A 14,507-nucleotide genomic window follows, 5' to 3' on the forward strand; every position below is an offset into this window, starting at 1 on the left:
AATCTAAATTGGAAATATAAGGGAATAAACATCAATGGCCGCTACCTTAGTAATCTACGATTTGCGGATGACATAATCCTGATAGCTACTGACCTACAAGAACTGCAAACCATGCTTTCAGAACTGCACAGAGAATCTTCTAAAATAGGACTGAAAATGAATTTAAACAAAACAAAAGTCATGCACTCCGAAGAAGACAATAATAAACGTTAAGTTTAGAAACGTATAAGTTATAGAAAAAGTTGAAGAATATACAGCGTGTCTACTTAAGTTGGAAACATATGGGAAACTTTTTTATTATTAATTTTACGAAAAAAAGTTATTCTTTATAAAAAGTTCTGCATGTCCCAAAACCTAAGATTCAATCATCAGATATCAAATTTTCTCAATATTTTACGAGGTATGTCAAAAAATATGAATTTCGGTCAAGGATAAAGTACCTTTATTTCTCTCAATATCGAAAATTCTTATGATAAAAAGTTGTTAAGAATTAAAAACTAAGATCAAATATGCAATTACATGCTTCTAATTGAAAAAAAATTTTTTCTCAAGTTATGGATACCCAACATCGTTTTTAATTATTACAAATATGATAACTCGGGCCGGCGTAGCGCAGGTGGTAGTGTGCTTGCCTCGCATGCCGGTGGTCCGGAGTTCAAATCCTACCGCTGGCAAGAACAACTAGACATTTTTAAAATGTCTATAGACCCCAGGTCGACTCAGCCTGAATAAAATGAGTACCTTGGGTAAAACCAGGGGTAATAATAGGCGGTTGAAGCATAGCACTGGCCCTGTTACCTTCCTTGTATACCGTTGGCCCTAGATATAGCAGACTACCCTGCTATACCTACTCCCAAAGCCGCGTGCGGTATAAAACGGGAGACTATTATTATTATCAGTGCCGCGCCAGCAGGTGGTAGCGCCTGTGTGCAAAACATTTAATGGCGCCCAAAAAATAGGTATAACCGGGGGGGGGGGGGTTGGAGGTTATAACCACCCCATTTGGATGTACTTTGAGCTCTACACCATTACTATTCCATACCCCCCAGAGACCATCAAGTCAGTAGTTGTAACTCCCCCCTGCCCCTTAGCATCATCCTGGTTACACCTTTGCCCAAAAAATACGCAATTTTTTAAAAAATCGTCCCGTTAAATAAAACAATGAGACTAAAAATGAACAATTATTTATTATAACCAAACAAAAACAATTAAAAATTCTCACACATGCAACAGGAGAATAAAGTTAAAATAAAAAAAAATAAATCTTTGGAGTAACAATATAAAAATCTAAAGATATGGTACAGTTGATCACAAACCCTTTTTTCAGTTCGTCATTAATTTTTACGTCATATAAGATTTTAAGAATGTCGCGAATCACTGCATCACATTTTAGTTAAATCTGACAGTTGTCAGAATATTAATATTTAAAATATTTTAAGGAAATAATAAATAAATATAGAAAACAATTTCACTATATAATGTCAAAATATACCAATGACCTAAAATATTTATATTTACGTCGTTGACAAATTTCTAACCTAGAATTAAAATTGTCATTTTATCCGTTAAGATTGTAAAAATACTGTCACGATAGATTACTTTTGTTTCAAATTATCATTATTCACATCACGGATTGGTTATTTATTTAGACTATTGTAATTGTCAACTAATTAAACACATTAAGTAAACACAGTAAGTCGCTTTCAACGAATATTTTTTGCAAATATCCTTCAACGAATACATAATTTTCGAAATTCTATATACAGGGTGTTTGGTAAAGAATAGGCCATAGCTTAACATCAGGTTCCTGAGGTTAAAATAGGCCGATTTAAGCTAACTTACTTTAGTACAAAGTTTACAATAACCGAGATACAGGTTGTCAAAGTTAAACTTTTTTTTTATGTATTATTGAATATTTCCTGACAGGCATGAGATATCAAGACGAAATTTGGTATGTGGGAGTTTTTTGGGACGAGAAAACTCAATTCCCTACCAAAAATTTTGTCTTACCCAGAGGGCGCCACATACGCCTTTCAGCACTCATTTAATACGTTCAATTTTTTTTATTCGTCACTCCGTATAATTTTGACATTCAAATTTTTATTCCTCTATTAGTTTTACTTAAAAAAGGCATACCTCTTTCATCTCCCTAAACTCAACCGTTTTCGAGATAAACGCATTTTAAATCTGCAGTACAACATCATTTTTAGCATAATATTATTGTAGTTACACAAGAAAAATAACTTAAAACCATAAAATTATCTAAAAATGTATCGCAAATTTCTTCAAATGGAATTTGCGATGCAATGACATAAATTTGAGATTAGATTGAATGAAGAGTTTCACTTAAAACAACTAACCACTAACCGGATTAGTACATTCAAGATATAAAGGACTTTTACGAAACGGGAGTCTTACAACTTGTAACAGGAAAAAATAAATCAACACTAATATTCCTTGTGAATTTCGAATAGTAATAAAGCACGTCCAAATTCTCGGTATCTTAGGGTTCCAATAATAAAAAATGAACTTTCGTTTATCATAGAAAGAACAGTTCAAATAAAAACCTTTCGACTTTTTATACAGACTTTTAATACAAAAGTATATTTTTAAAAGGTCCCCTCGGTAAAGGTTTTTTCCATTGTAAATCATTTTCATATACTGTAACTACGGCCTACCCACTGACGAATACTTTACATAAAAAAGAAAAGATTTAAAAATAATTGAGTAATACTATCATAGGATTATTGATTTTGTCTACAATTTAAATTTTTTTTCTAATACAGGCAACAAAAGTTATGTTTGCGTTTAAATTTTAAATAAATTACATATGCATAAGTTTTTCGAATTATCCTAGTATACTATAGCGGGTTTATTGAGTTTTATTTGTCTGTCTGTGGTTTAAATATATCTAATATCAGCTAATTAATTTGTATGTTTATTGAAATTTACCAAAAAAATTTTTTTTGATCTTTGTTGGTGGGAATTTTCCCTATTCCTCCCTAGATCCGTACACCATGCTTTTGTTACACCCTGTATCATGTCTACTTTTGTAATTTAATTAACTTACCTTATTTTATATCATGTACTTACTATATACGTATCGCGAGTAGGTATATAAATACATACCACTATAGTTTTCACTTGCACTATTATTGTCACAGGATTATTGGCAGGGTCGGCGATAACAGGATAATGCACTGCAGGTGGGCGCCCCTCTTTAGGGGGCGCCAAAATGAGCTTTTTTTGCTGGCGTGGTACAAAATACTAATTTAAAAAACCGAAGGCCGCCAATCTTTGCTAGTTTTGCGGTAGTGCGCCTTATACCGGCTGATTATTTTATTTGAGATTTACTTATGCATGCAGGGATCCAAAAACTGACAAGTTAAAACAAAAAATAATACAGTAATGCTGTCCCTACTTAGCGAAGCCAAAATAACAATTTTCAAATCTTGTCGATTTGTTATTTGTGGTACGTTCGGTAAACGGGTAAATTTGGCTCGTGTAAAAGCTTTGTAACTACTCTAGTGGCGCCCCTTAATTGCTGGCGCCTGTGTGCTCCGCACACATTGCACACGTGGACGGCGCGGCCCTGATTATTATGATAACTCGTTTATTATTTATTTTATGAAAAAAAGTTATTCTTCATAAAAAGCTTTGAATGGTCCAAAATCTAAGACGCAATCATGATATATCAACTTTTATTAATTTTATACGAGGTGTGTCAAAAAATATGAAATTCGCTCAAGATTATAGTACCTTTATATTTCACAATATTTCAATTAGAAGGATGTTATTGCATATCGAAACATAGTTTTTAATTCTAAACAATTTTTTTAATAACCGTTTTCAATATTGTGAAAAATAAAGGTACTTTACTCTTTAGTGAAATTCATATTTTTTGACATACCTCGTATAAAATTAATAAAATGTGATATCTGATAGTTGCATCTTCGGCCTTAGGACATACAGAGCTTTTTATAAAGAATACCTTTTTTTCGTAAAAGTAATAATAAAAGAGTTATCGTATGTGTAATAAATAACAACGAAGTTAGTATCAATAAATTTGAGAAAAATTTGGAAAATATTTTTTTACAATTAGAACCATGTAATTGCATATTTGATCTTAGTTTATAGTTCCAAACAACTTTTCATAATAAGAATTTTCGATATTGAGAGAAATAAAGGTACTTTACTCTTGAACGAAGTTCATATTTTTTGACATACCTCGTACAATATTGAGAAAATTTGATATCTGATGATTGAATCTTAGGTTTTAGAGCATGCAGAACTTTTTATAAAGAATAACTTTTTTTCGTAAAATGCATAACAAAAAAGTTTCCCATATGTTTCCAACTTAAGTAGACACGCTGTACATATATACTTAGGACAAAAATAATACTAAATAGGGAAATTCAAATGGAGGAAATAAAAAGAAGAAGAAAGTTAGCATGGGCAGCATTCGGCAAACTGAACTATATACTCAGAAATCAGCAAATTCAACTACATCTTGGATCTAAAGTTTTTGATGCATGCATTATTCCGATATTAACATATGTGGCACAAACATGGACAATCACAAAAAAGAATATGAACATACTCAGAGTCACTCAACACGCGATGGAAAGAGCAATGCTTGGCATATCACTTAAGCATAGGAGTAACCAGGGGGGTTTTGGGGGTTATAACCCCTCACCCCCATTGGGATGTACTTTGAACTCTATACGCTTAACACCATAGCCCTCAGAGACCTTCCAGTAGTTGTAACCCCCCCCTTTCAGCTAGTTGTAACCCCCCCTTAGGATCATCCTGGTTACGCCTATGCACTTAAGGGCAGAAAAACAAACACATGGATAAGACAGAAAACCAAAGTCACCGATGTGGTACAAAAGTCACTAAAATTGAAATGGAAATACGCTGGACATGTAGCTAGGAGCGATCTTAACAAATGGCACAGAACAATTCTAACCTGGAGACCATACGAACACAAAAGACCCAGAAGCAGACCTCCTATGAGATGGACAGATGATCTGAAACGAACTACCGGGAAAAATTGGCTACAAGTAGCGTACAACAAAAAACAATGGAAAGGAAGATTTGAAGAGGCTTATGTTCAGATGTGGACGTGAATGGCTAGACGAACAAGAAGAAGAAGAAGTGAATCGTCAAACGGGCCATGGGAAACTCAATGTTAAATTGCCCAATAAATCGCCGAAATCCTGTTTCCCTAATTTTTTTTACATCAGATTATAGCCTAAGCCTAATAAAATAAAAAAAATCAAAATGTAATTCCGTACAGGCTGGAACAAATTGTATATCAAAGTTTAGGTGAATAACAACGATATTTTCAAAAAAGTATCCAAATCATATGAGGGGATCATTGTTTAAATAATTAAAAAGGGGTCATTTTTGCACAATATTTACTTTCTGCTAAGGTAATTTACATTTTAATGGAGGACTTTAGGATCTTTTTCTACAAAGCTAAAGGATAAATCTTTTACCTAAGACTTACTACATTAAATTTGACCCCCTATTTATTTAGACAATTATATATAAAATTTAAAAATCAAATTTGCAGCAAATATTATTTGCGTTTTAAATAAGCACTATAAATTATTTTATTCAATAGGAGAAATTGCGCTATGTTACGAGTATTAAGCAAAAAAAAAATGGTTAAAAAACATTTTAATAATTTATGAGATATTTAATTTTTTTTTTACTAAATGTTACTATATTTTCAATTGCAAAAACGCGGTTGTTACCAAAAGAATATAAATCTGTGTAAAGTCTCATTACTTTTATTTTTATTTACGTTTTCGATAAATGTATTGAAAAATTCAAATTTCAATTTAACTCGCCTCTAAAATGGCATTTGAAAATTGTTCTAATTTGTTTATAATTTGTTTTTTTTTTTTAATAACGTCGCAAGGAATAAACATTTTAAAATGCTGTTCCGATATTTGGGTTCATGGGAATTTTTCGCTAATTAACAAATTTTTTATCGTTTTTTCTTTGTCTTTTTTTTCTTATAGTAAAAGACATAGTTTTGCTTATATATGGGGTTTCATTAAGAATGTTCAATCTCCGAGTTGTAGATTTTAGACCTCAAAATGTTAAGATTTAACGAAAATCACTTAAATAAAATATGGATCCTTATTGAGTTACAGGGTATTTTTATTTAAACATTTAAAAAAATATTTTTGCTCAGTATTTTAAAACTATTCGACGTATCCTTTTCATACTTGGTAGAATGTGTAAGTACTATAAACCCTATGAAATTATGTTAAATACAAGTTTCCGGCTATTACTAGAGGCGTACGACAGGGGACAGTAAATGGTTGACTCCTCCCAAATCCTACGTCACTGGTGAAATTGTCATTTTAGCACAATTTTTACATTCACCAATACTCTCTTTGTAAATAACATTTTCTTCACTCGTAACGATAAAGTCATTAGTTTTCGAGATATTTGAAGTTAAACATGTAACGGCACAGTTATTTAATTATTATGATTAATGTATTGTGTCGCTTAATTTTTAGTTTCAAATATCTGGAAAACTAATGATTTTATCGTTAAGAATAAATAATATGCTCTTCAGTTTTAAAGATAAAATAATTAGGTTTCGAGATAATTGAAATTAAAAATTACGAGGCACAAAATATTAATCAAAATAGCTAAAATGTGCCGTTACATATTTAACTTCAAATATCTCGAAAACTAATGTCTTTATCGTGACGAGTAAAGAGTATGTCATTTACATAGAGAGTATTGGTGAATCTACAAATTGCGCTAAAATGGAAATTTCGCCAGTGACGTAGAATTTGGGAAGGGTCAACCATTTGCTTTCCCCTGTCACACGCCTCTAATAATAGCCGGAAACCTGTATCTAACATTATTTCATAGGCTATATTGCTATATAGTACCTACACTTTCCACCAAGTATGAAAAGGATACGTCGAATAAGTTTAAAATACTGAGCAAAAATAATTTTTTTAAATATTTAAATAAAAATACCCTGTAACTCAATAAGGATCCATATTTTATTTAAGTGATTTTGGTTAAATCTTAATATTTTGAGGCAACTCAGAGATTGGACAGTCTTAATGAAACCCCCTCTATAAGCAAAACTATGTCTTTTACTGTAAAACAAAAAGAAGAGAAAAAACGACAACAAAATTTGTTAATTAGCGAAAAATTCCCATGAACCCGATTATCGGAACAGCATTTTAAAATGTTTAATCCCCGCGACGTTATTGAAAAAACAAATTATAAACAAATTAGAACAATTTTCAAATGCCATTTTAGAGGGGAGTTTTACACAGATCTATATTCATTTGGTAACAACCGCGATTTTGCAATTGAAAATATAGTAACATTTAATAAACAAATTATGTACATATCTCATAAATTATTAAATAATTTTTAACCAATTTTTTTTTGCTTAATATTGGTAACATAGCGCAACATGTTCTATCAAATAAGATAATTTATAGTGCTTATTTAAAACGCAAATATTTTTTTGCAAATTTGATTTTTAATGTTTATATATAATTATTTAAATAAATAAGGGGTCAAAATTTGTAGTAAGTTTTAGGTGAAAGATTTGTCCTTCAGCTTTGTATAAAAAACCTTAAAGACCTTTATTAAAATGTAAATTACCTCAGTAGTTAAAAAAATTGTGCAAAAATGACCCCTTTTAAATTTTTTAAACAATGATCCCCTCATATGATTTGGATACTTTTTTGAAAATATCGTTTGTATTCACCTAAATTTTGATATAACTAAAATTTGTTTTAACCTGTACGAATTTACATTTTGATTTACATGTAGTGTAATCTTATTTTCCTAGACTATCCCTTTGGTCTCAGTGAAATCTTTTTATCACATGGCCCACTACTCGCTTCCTTCCACTGCATGAGAAAAAAAGGTGAGGAGAGAAAAAAAAACCAAGTCAGACATCAGAAATTAAAGTGGTGGAAGTTAGAAAATAAGAATTGTGTAAAATTTCTCAATAGTACGGTGCTGAAAGAGTTTGAGGAAAAAGATACGGTAAACGAGTGGTGAAAACCAACAATAAAGTTGTGGTAAGAGTAGAAGTGTTAGAAAAAAAAAAAACTGGAAAAGAGCGTCCTAGGGACAAAGAAGCCTGGTGGTGGAATAATGAAGTGCAGCAGAAAGTTATGGAGAAGAAAGAGGCTAGAAAGAGGTATGAGAGCACTAAAAGAGAGGAAGGCTATGTACAAGCAAAGTGAAGCAAAGCGCGCTGTAGTTATTGCTATTGCAAAGGAAAGATCATCTGCAAAGCTGTATGAAGAGTTGAAAACACCAAGGAGATGAAAAGGTTATAATAAAGATAAGGTGTCCGATTGACCGAGGGTTTCCAGTGATAGTTGGTTTGCATCAAGACTCTTCACTAACTCCCTTCCTGTTTAATCTTGTTATTAATGTAATAACAGAGAAGGTAAGAGAGGGGCCCTTAGTCTAGTTGAGAACTGTTCGGATAATAGCGTGTTAGTAAAAGAGAGAAAATAAGTGTTGGAAGAGAAGTTGAGGGATTGGAGAATGGCTATTAAGAGGGAGAGCTTAAGGTTAGCAAGTCGAAAACTGAGTTGAAAAATACTACCCGTGTTGAGCTGCCCCCCCCCCCCACTTGCAAAAATTAAAAAACAAATAGCCCTGATTTATGAGCTATTTATGAGCTCTCATATTCCGCAAACTAAAAATTTTGAGCTCGTTCCACTGAGCAGGAATTTAATACTTTAGTGGGGGGGCTGAGTCAGCCCCCCCACTACTTAAAAATAGGAATATTGAATCGGTTTTTGCGGCAGAATTACGACCTATTTATGAGCTCTTGAAATTATATAGTTTAGATTTTTGAGCTCATCCCCTTCACCCCCAAACAACCCTTTAATTGATTTAACTTAAGAGAAAAATGCTGAGAAAACTTAAAATATATCGTATTGCGGATATAATTCCTATAGCTTATATACTCTAAGAATAAACTATTAAATCACGTGCATTTCGATTATTGAGCTACAACCCCTTCGCAAGAAAACCACCCTATCTTCCCGGCTTAAGAGAAAGTTGTACTTAAAATGCATTAAATTAATTATTTGGCGACTACACATCATTTAATAATTTATAAGCTTCCAAATTACGCGCATTTAGATCAGTAAATTGCAATTTATTTTGTATAGTGCAGTCACTGAAAGTAAAAATCAACGATTACCTTCAATTTCGGTGAACCTTCATCGATTTTCACGAAAATTGGTCAGTGGTTAGAGGATACGTCAAGAAACAAAGGTGACATGGTACCACCTTGCGCCTTTACCCTGAGGGTGGATACCGCCCCTTCTCGGGGGTAAAAATTATTTTATAAAAAATAACTGCACAAATCAATAAAAGAATAAATTAAAAGAAAAATTTATTATATAAAGTTAATAAAATAAGTCAATACTTTTTAAGTTATTAAAGCTCAAAAATTTTAATTAAGTATTCGTGAAAAAAAATTCATGTTTTGAAGCGGTCTTTCGTAAATCACTGAAAAACTGTAAGTTTTTACAAAAAAGTTATTAGTAGTTTAATTCGTATAGCTTATATTCTAAGAATAAACTCTTAAATTACGCGCCTTTCGATTATAGAACTACAACCCCTTCGCAAGAAAAGTGCAGTCACTGAAGGTAAAAATCAACTATGACCTTCGATTTCGGTAAATCTCCATTCATTTTCACGAATTAACAATAACAACTTGGGGTTTTAGCCTGGGGTATATGTCACCCCTTCTCGGGGGTGAAAATTACTTTATTAAAAATAACCCCACAAATTGTAAGCAAAATTTGTTATATGATGTGATTAAAATAAATCAATACTTTTTGAGTTATTAAAGATCAAATATTTTAATTTTTGTGAAAGAAAATGCATGCTTTAAAGCGATTTTTCATAAATAACTCAAAAACTGTAAGCTTTTACAAAAAAGTTTTTATCACTAAAATTAAAGCTAATAAAAAATATAATAAATTGCTTACTTGAAAACCCTTTAAGTTTAATTTAAAGTAAGTTATTGGTAATTAAATGTATATTTTTTCTGCGACTGTTCAAATCTAAGGATTCAAGTTTAAGTAACGGGAAAGAGATGCATTTTATAACACTTAGGTACTAAATACTTGTTAAAGTACTTAGAAATACCTATCAAAAATGAGCTCCAGAAAAAGTTGATAGCATCAAAATCCGCTCACCAATTTTCGTGAAAATGAATTGAGATTTACCGAAATCGAATCTCGTAGTTGATTTTTACCTTCAGTGACTGCACTATAGAAAGAAAATGGCAATTCAATAATTGAGATGCGTATATCTTGCGAGCTCATAAATTATTAAACGATATCTAGTCGCCAAATAATTAATTTAAATTATTTTAAGTACAACTCTCTATTAAGCCGGGAATATGTGATAGTTTTCTTGCCAAGGGGTTGTAGCACAGTAATCGAAAGGCGCGTGATTTAAGAGTTTATTCTTATAATATAAGCTATACGAATTAAACTACTATTAATTTTTTGTAAAAACTTACAGTTTTTTAGTGATTTACGAAAAACCGCTTCAAAACATGCATTTTTTTCACGAATATTTAAAATTTTTGATCTTTAATAACTTAAAAAGTATTGACTTATTTTAATAACTTTATATAATAAATTTTGCTTATAATTTGTTCTTTTATAGATTTGTGCAGTTATTTTTTATAAAATAATTTTCACCCCCGAGAAGGGGCGGTATTCACCCTCAGGGTAAAGGCGCAAGGTGGTACCATGTCACCTTTGTTTCTTGACGTATCCTCTAACCACTGACCAATTTTCGTGAAAATCGATGAAGGTTCACCGAAATTGAAGGTAATCGTTGATTTTTACCATCAGTGACTGCACTATACAAAATAAATTGCAATTTACTGATCTAAATGCGCGTAATTTGGAAGCTTATAAATTATTAAATGATATGTAGTCGCCAAATAATTAATTTAATGCATTTTAAGTACAACTTTCTCTTAAGCCGGGAAGATAGGGTGGTTTTCTTGCGAAGGGGTTGTAGCTCAATAATCGAAATGCACGTGATTTAATAGTTTATTCTTAGAGTATATAAGCTATAGGAATTATATCCGCAATACGATATATTTTAAGTTTTCTCAGCATTTTTCTCTTAAGTTAAATCAATTAAAGGGTTGTTTGGGGGTGAAGGGGATGAGCTCAAAAATCTAAACTATATAATTTCAAGAGCTCATAAATAGCTCGTAATTTTGCCGCAAAAACCGATTCAATATTCCTATAAATTCCTGCTCATTGGAACGAGCTCAAAATTTTTAGTTTGCGGAATATGAGAGCTCATAAATAGCTCATAAATCAGGGCTATTTGTTTTTTAATTTTTGCAAGTGGGGGGGGGGCAGCTCAACACGGGTGAAAATACTAGGATGAGTAGAATTTGAACAGGATGGATTGGTGATGTGGAAGAAGACCTAAAGGTTCTAAGGGTCAGAAGATGGACGGAAGTTGGAATCGACAGGAGTAGCGGCTTCTTTGCGAGCAGATACCAAGATCCACAATGGATTGTCGAGCCATTATGATGATGATGATGATGAGAATTTAAATACGTTGACTCCTAAACAACAGAAAATGAAAGACTATAAAAATTGCGCACAGGATTAATAGTGAGAAGACTCAGGAGAACTGAGCCTATCGAGTTGACGTAAAACCTTTTGAGTCGGGGTTACTATTTTAGGTCTAAAAGTGGAGTTATGTACGTGTTAAGTGGTAAGGTAATCTGGATACAAAAATTTAAGGAATGTCATTGAGAGCACTTAACAAACGTAGTATAAAGATTGTTAACAGAAAAAAGTTATTCGCGAGGCTAATTTTTGTGACTATTAGTTGTAGATATCCAAAGCACCGCTTAGGTGTTGAAAAATATTTTAAGGAACCCAGTTTCGTAAAATCTTAAAAGTTTACCCGTTAATTAAATCCTTTTATTAGTATGGTATAACTAGACCCAAACCCAGACATACAAAGTGAAAATTATCCTCCAACATTAAATTGTTCTATATGATGGTCCACATAATGTTCAGAAAAAAGTCACACCATTTTGAGCGTCAGGTTTGGGGTGGCGAGGGAGGAGAAATCGGTAAATTAGTAGTTTTTTACGTTTTTCGTCACAATTTCTAAAACTACGCGGTTTAGTATGAACAACCTTCTATACACAAATGTTCTACATTAAATTTGAAATAAAAAATGCCCTAAGCATAATCCTTCTAAAATGAACGGTTACAAAGTTACGCAGGTAGTATAGTATAATTCGTCCAAAAAAACGCCTAACCCAAACATCCAAAGTAAAAGTTTCCTCCAACACCAAATTGTTCTATATGGTCCACATAGTGTTCAGTAAAAAGTTACACCATTTTGAGCCTCCGGTTTAGGGGGGAGATGGGGAAGAAGTCGGTAAATTAGTAGTTTTTTAGGTTTTTCGTCAATATTGCTTAAACTGTGCTTTAGCGTAAACAATGTTCTATATAAAAATGTTCTACATAAAATTTAAAACAAAAAAGGTCCCATTCATAATTGTTATAAAATAAACGGATCCAGAATTAGGAAGGGGGAAAAGTGGACGTTTTCGACACTTTTTATATTTACTGGGCAATTTATAATATTATTACTGATGAAAGAAATTTTCTTAAACAGGATTGTGTTTTGTAAAAACAATTTGCTATTTCAGTGGTTAGTGATAAACCCTTGAAGAAACGTCAACCTCACCACCCTAAATCCTCATCAATTGCCCAAAAAATATAAAAAGTATTGAAAACCTTCATTTTCACCCTCCGTAACTCTGGAACCGTTGATTTTATAACAATTATGTATTGGACCGTTTTTGTTTTAAATTTTATGTAGAACATTTTTGTATAAAACATTGTTTACGCTAAAGCATAGTTTTAGAAATATTGACGAAAAACGAAAAAAAGCTACTAACTTACCGACTTCTCCCCCATCTCTCCCCCAAACCGGACGCTCAAAATGGTTTAACTTTTTACTGAACAATGTGTGGACCATATCGAACAATTTGGTGTTGGAGGAAAACTTTTACCGTGGATATCTTGGTTAGGCCTTTTTTTGGACCAATTATACTCTACTACCTCCGTAACTTTGGAACCCTTCATTTTGGAAGGATTATGCATAGGGCCTTTTTTTTCAAATTTAATGTAGAACATTTTTGTATAGAAGGTTGTACAAGATAGTTTTAGAAATATTGACGAAAAACGTAAAAAACTACGAATTTACCGATTTCTCTCCCCTCTCTCCCCCCCCCCCCCCAAACCCGGCGCTCAAAATGGTGTGACTTTTTTCTGAACATTATGTGGACCATATAGAACAATTTGGTGTTGGAGGATAACTTTCACTTTGGATGTCTGGGTTACGCCATCTTTTGGATCAATTGTATCATACTATATGGTATTATTCCTAAAATATACAAATTAATAAAATTGCAATACTTATATTGTTTACCACCACACTTATCGACAATTAATAAACATTATTAAAAAGTGGCTCCAAAAGGTCGTTAGCATCTATCCTATTTATAAAGATGTTGAAATCACATGCCGCTACTTAACTTAAATAAATGTTTTTTTATTTGTGTTGCTAATCTTAAATTTGTTTTGTTAAAAAGTGTGTCACAAATAAAAATGCATCGTGTTTTTTTATTTGATTTTCGCAACATGCACTTTTTATCTCCAGACAAAACAAATATTCTCGATTCTTGTGATCGAAGATTTAAAAATTTACAATCGTTGTTGATTTCGAATACAATAATGCTCTAAATTCATTTAAATATTTGTGTTTGCGAAGATAGGATGAGCCATTGTGTAAACTGGTATTTTACCTATATTTATACACTTTGTAAAACGTTTTTTCCATGATTAATGTATTGTTCTGAAGGCATTTTGATAATATTTTTTCCGAAATGAAAATCCAAACGTCTAAATACATTGTTTTTTTTTAACTAACATTGTGATTGATTTCCATTAAAAAGAGTCAAGTCTACAAGTCTGTGCACCTACAGCTCAGATGAAGACAAGAATGTCAAAGAATTTTACGGTCATATTGAACAAATATTAATATGTTAAAAACATGAAGATCCTATTACAATGGGTGTTTTAACTGCCAGAGTACATTGGCAAAGGTAAATGCACTTTGCGAGCGCAATGAAAGAGGAGAAAGGTTCTCCAAGAAAAAGAAATGGTAATAACAAACACGTTATATAAACTTCCACCAAGAAGATTATATTACCTGGAAGTCGCCTTAGGATAGCGAGGATAAAATCATACGGTACCGGATAGAGTGTTCTAGATACAGAAGTTCTAATCAAATTGTCCAGGTATTCAGGTGATGACGTAGCTTCTTATCACAATCCAATTATGAATTAATTGACACCGCCTAGGTTTACTCCTCTCTATCAACCATTCAAAACTCTGCACATT

The sequence above is a fragment of the Diabrotica virgifera genome, chromosome 9 (genome assembly GCF_917563875.1).
Source record: "Diabrotica virgifera virgifera chromosome 9, PGI_DIABVI_V3a".
NCBI classification, from domain to species: Eukaryota; Metazoa; Arthropoda; class Insecta; order Coleoptera; family Chrysomelidae; genus Diabrotica; species Diabrotica virgifera.